The following is a 6,050-nucleotide window of genomic DNA, read 5'->3' on the forward strand; positions in this document are numbered from 1 at the left end:
TGGCCAGTGCTTCAGTACCTCTCTGTTCAATTCCTCTGCCACCTTCACCTGCTGATGTCAGAGTACAAGATTATTTATTCTTATTATGTATTTAGTACATTAGTATCTCACCCTTCTTCAAGGAGTCCTGGGTAATTTATGTTGCTGCAGATAAGAACAAGAATGGCTCAAAGGAGCCTTGTGGCAGAGTGAGGATTTGAGTCTGGGTCTCCCAGATCCTAATCCAACACTCTAGCCACTAATACCCTGGATATTGCCCTAAAGGGATGATGCCTTGACCAGTCTGTCATTCTCAACCTACACAGGGGCATCATTCGTTTGGAAATGGGAGAAGTATTGCTGGTGTTTTTATGCAGGTGAGCATCCACACAGCTCTCTGTTCTATACAGAACTGTACCCTGTACTTTTTCTACATTGAAACCTGTGTACTTCCCCTGCCCTTTATATCTCACAGCATTTTAGTCGGATGTTTGGTACAGCCCCAGATAGACTGTCTCTTGTTGCCAGTTGGGAAACCCCAGGCCAAAAGCAGGAAGAATTCATTTTGTTGTCTCCCAGTGCGGCTGCTTCTTAAGCCTACCCCTTTTTCCACAGCCCCTCAGAATCTATTTCTTCACATCTTTTGCTTTCCTCCCTCTCAAAGCGCTGCAACATTCCCTGCCACTAAACTCGCTCTGCATCTCTCTGATCTTCTGGACGCTAGCACCTACCTGTGTCCCTCCCTGGACAAGACTATAATTAGTAGCTATTAAAGGTCATTAACTAACTGGGAGTTAATGACCAGGTAGGAACAACTTGGCCCTAGCAATGGGGTGTTGGCTTTTCTACCAGCCTGTTTACAGCTTTGCCAGCTGGTGGGATACTACCACTAAGCACAGACCTGGTAGAACAGATGTTGCTTGGGAGGGAGGGACACGTGAACGGGTCCTGCAAGGTAGAGGAAGTCAGCGCTATTCTAGTCTTTGGAGGCACCATTCATGGGCGGTGAGTTGATGGTGAGGACTCTTGTGGAGACATCTCTAGTTAAAGTAAGCACTTGTTCCAACTTCTTAGTGTAGCACTGGAGAGCACAGAACTCTGCTCTTCTAATGTCAAATGACCCCAAGGCCCTAAATATGTATATCAGTTAAACATGTTTGGCAAGAGCTGGGGAATGAACCCGAGTTCTGGCTTGTCGCCAGCTCAACTATTTCCGCTCTTCCTGATCCTTAAAATTCCCCGGTTGCTCTTCATGGGATTAATCACTTCCTGCTCCAGACTTGGGTGTTGTTCCATGCTGTAGGACTGGGTAACACACCTCACTCCAGAGGCAACTGCATGCCGGTGCTAGATGATTATGTTGCATAACATGATGTAGCCAGCCCCCAATTTCTCCTACACACAAGTGATTACATTTGCCCCAAGACAAGGAAAGTCTGGAGTAACTGAGTGGTGACAATCCAAGACCGTTTTCATGACCTCTGACTCTTATTCCCATGGATTCTTCCTTCCCTCTTGTTCCTCCCCTGTTTGCTTTTCTGTGAAATCATCTGTTTTTAACTGTGGGCGGCTTCTCCAACTAGGACATGTTTAGAGCAGAACAGCTGCCAAGGGGACTGCATGCCAGAGACAGGGTGTGTTTTATGTGCACAGAAAGGGCGGATATGTGTGCGTGGTTTGTGATAGTACGAATTGTCGATGTGCAGAGAAAATCTGAGAATCTGTAGGTATCTTCTAGAGCCAGTAGGAGTGGGTGATGCACATGGTAGTGTATGAAGCATGGTGTGACTTGCATCTGGTTTAAAGAGTGTGTTCGATTGAAAAGGATATTGGCGTGTTTTGCTTGTGTTGTGCAAGTGGGTACAAAGCAAATCACTAGGAACTGATGCAGAATGCGAATGCTGTTTGAAAAAAATGTACAGAGTGCTATTTAAAATGTTATGAGCTAGTAATTTTCTATATTTATTGTGAATCTTAAGGTGTTCTCATTCTCTAACCACCAGGAAAACCCTATCAGAAATTACGATTCTGGACACTCTATCTGTGCATCTGTGCTGATTGCCCCATGGACATAAAAACCTAGGTATCAACACTGGCCTGACCAATAAAGTGTATTACAGAGTGGTCTGGGTGGGGAGAAGGAAGATCCTCCACCTTTAAAAAATCACCATTAGAAATAGGCCAGGCAGGAAAATATACCAAGAAGTGTGTGTGCACATGAAAGCTCATACCTTGAATAAAACTTGGTTGGTCTTAAAGGTGCCACTGGACACTAAATTTGTTGAGGAAAATATACACTGTGCATTAAAAATGGCCAGATGGCAGTTCTATGGCATATCTCCAGTGGAAATGCTGTTCTATCAGAGCAAGACAGGGCAGCAATACCTGCTAGTTCTCCCCCTCCCACTACTTTGCCCTCTTAGTTTCAGAGTGGGCTACATCAGGAAGGGGAAGCCCCACTCCCTGAAGTCCACGGGTGGTTGGGGGCCTCTATGATGACATGACTGAGATGTCGAAAGGCTGAGAAACAAGACTGAAGTCTGTTAGCAGCACAGCTGGAAGCACAAGTAATGTGATTAAGGGGCTGTCCTGGGAAGATGATAATCTTAGAATTTACGAGCACTTTTCCTGAATGTTCAAAGCATTTCATGCATGTTATCTCAGTAATCACATCCACCACCAGTGTCCTCTCTTCTGTCATCCCTACGATACAGACAGGATGCCAAGGGGATCCGAGCTTGCCTACAGTAACCTGATGAACTCAAGGCTGAGATGGGTTTGGAAACAGAGTATTTGCACTCTTAGCCAGAACTAAGAGAAAGGAAAAAGGGTAGAAAGGGGTTCGGATTGAACCCCATTGCAAAGCAGCAGAAACAGAGATGGACAAACCCAGCCAATACTCCTCTGCTACAGCTCTGGAACCACACATGGTGAAGAACTGATGTCCTACTGGCATTCTAAGGGTTAATACTAGACCATCCCAAGAAGGGAAGCTGGGAGCAGACGGTGTCTGAGTTGCTCCTGAGTCACAGAGACGATAACACGTTTCCACCCAAGGCAGCCAAAATAACCCGGCTGGGAACTTTCCCACATGGAGTTTGTTTTCCATCTCAGTGGTTATATGGGGCAGGGGATGTGAGAGAAAAAAACACAAGGCTCTTCTGTTGAGGCATACGTTTGTACCTAAATAGCCGGTGTGGCATAGTGGAGTTGTCTGGCTTGGATATGAGAAGGCACGGGCTCTAATCCCCAGTTAATTGTGAAATGTACTCGGTGGCCTCGGACAAGCCACTGCCTCTCAGCCTTCACTACCTGACAGGGGTGTTTTGAGGCAAAATACTACATTGAGCACATTAGATAGAAGGAGACATATAAATAAAGATATCACATCTCCTGTATTCTACATTTTCTTAATTTAAAAGCGAAATGGGGGAGGGGTTTTTCCTAGCAACCAGCACAAAGTTAAAATGTCAAAATTAAAGCCAAGTTGCCTGTAACTCTATCTAGTTGTTCCATAATATTTTACAGTGCTCAAAGTTCTGCGTACCTAAATCCTATGCATTTCATGAATGTTATTAATGGATCTAGTGCACACAAGTAAATATGCACAAAGTTTCAGTTCTGTAATCCCAACATGGCATGTCTGTGGATTGAGACTAAGAAGAATTCAGGGGAGCTTTTATTTTTTTTACAAATTCAAGAGGAGTAATTGGTTAAGTCTTCTGAAGCAAAAAAATAAAAGGAATTGTGTCTTAAAACACTAACAGATGTAATATGTTCCCAATAGCTTTATACCACAATACTAGCCTTTGAGATGCCACATTATGCAGAAAAAACAGTGTTGTATTTGTTACTCCAAGTGAAGAAAAAAATCTGGCTTCTTTGTTATATTTCCCAAAAAACAAGGTAGAGTGTGACAAAAGTTGGATGAGTGACTATTGAGGGTTTTTATTTAACTTCCATGATGAAAATTATCTCCATCTGCCTCAGCAACTGGAATATGGAGGCAATGTCTTCTGCTTTCTTATTGTCCATAGAGAATTATCATGTTGACAACAGGAGTAGAATTCAATTTTGTAATCTGCCCTGAGTTTCCAAAGAATAGAAATCCCAAAATAAATAAATGTTTAGAACTAAATGCATATGTACAAATTTGAACACACAGCTGACAGAGTCCCAGAGCTAACTTGGCTCCTTGTGGAAAAATCTAAACCAGAAGATGCAAGCAGGCCAAGGACTCTAGTGACATTTTAAAGACTAAGAGAACAACAAAACAAAATCAGAGTCCAGTGGCAACTTTAAGACCAACAAAGATTGTTGGTCTTAAAGGTGCCACTGGACTCTGATTTTGTTTTGTTGTGCTGCTTCAGACCAACACACCTATCCACTTGAACCTAGATTAAGAGAACTACACCATGAACACGTGAACCGCCTTAGACTGAATCAGACCCTTGGTCCATCAAAGTCAGCAATTTCTATTCAGATCAGCAGTGGCTCTCCAGGGTCTGGCTCAAGTGCATAGGCCAGTTGAAAACACTGGGCTTAGACTGAAGTTACTTTGTTCAGTTCTGACCTGGATGGCTCAAACTAGCCCAAATGTATCAAACCTCAGAAATTAAGTAGGGTCAGCCCTGATTAGTACTTAGATGGGAGACCACAAAGAAAGTCCACTCTACCCATCTCTTGCCTTGAAAGCTATGGGGCAGCCATACATTTGCTGCAGCTTAACAGCACTTTCCATGACAGCACCAACCATGTTTTGGGTTGACTATTGTTGAAGCATAAATGCCTGTGGGCTGGAACACGGCTGGCCCCTGGTGGGAGTTCACAGTCCTGCAACACATGGAGCTTAGTCATTTGTTCCCATATTGCATTCCTTTTGTTAATATTTCATTTTCAATTTATTTTTAATGCTTCTTTGAGAAACAGACATGGATTGTTAAAATTGCACAGACTCTTAACCATATCGGTTACATGTGAAGGCAAAGCCATCCAGTCATGGCCCAGTCAAAAGCTGGGGCATTTCCGCACTGGTTAAATGCAGCATCATCGTGCCTGTTGATTGCAAGCTGAATATTCCAGCCCTTGCACATGACGTCGCCCACATCCAGCTGACAGCTCGCTACATCCTCCATTTTAAAGCGCTTCTTTGAGAATCGCATAAAGTAGATTCACCAATCTAAAAAGCACTAGCTACCAGAGAGCAACCAGCAAGCAGCCAGCAGAAGGAAGGTATGGAGGCTCAAATGCACTAAAGTCACCAGCTTCATCCTGCCCTTGCACCCGCCTCCCTCTTCCTTGTTCCCGGGGATGGGAACGTCTTTTTTAAAATGGCTAACTTCTTGGAGCAACAAATAGATGGACACATGTGTAGGCAATACCAGAAATAAAAGAATATTTTTCCAGTATTGTAACACAAAACGTGCCTCTCAAAAGTCCCCCCCCAAAAAAAAAATCAGGAAAAATTTTAATTTTTTAATTTATCAAAGGACTTGTGATTCCATAAGGGGTGGTGTTCAAAAAGTACTATGCATCTATGATTCCATGTATAGGCATTTCAACAGAGAAGTATACATTATAAAAAAAAAAAGTCGGCATCGTGGGACCGTTAAACTGCATCAAAATATGGAGGAAGGGGATTGGTTGCCTGAATTAATTGGCAGGCAGAAGCGTGATGCATATAAGGTGCATTGGTCTCTTCCGCCATTTCCAGCAGCAAATGTGGAGGGTGAGATGCGTGAAAAGGCGGCAGACAAAGGCGAGACAGCAAAAAAGTGAGGAGGGCCAGGGAAGCACAATAAAATTTAGTCCTTTGCCATTTCGTTGGTGTAATGCTATTTTTACTAATGTGCAGAAATGGCCCTGGTTTAATTATCAGTGCTGGGGGGGGGATGCCATCAGGTCACAGCTGACTTATGGTGACCCCATAGAGTTTTCAAGGCAAGAAACTTTCAGAGGTGGATTACCGCTGCCTGGCTTTTCATAAGGGATTCTGGACTTCCTTGGCAGTCTACCACCTAGATACTAACCAGAAATGACGATGCTTAGCTGTCGAGAGAAAGACAGCCTGT

The sequence above is a fragment of the Paroedura picta genome, chromosome 3 (assembly GCF_049243985.1).
Source record: "Paroedura picta isolate Pp20150507F chromosome 3, Ppicta_v3.0, whole genome shotgun sequence".
NCBI lineage: Eukaryota > Metazoa > Chordata > Lepidosauria > Squamata > Gekkonidae > Paroedura > Paroedura picta.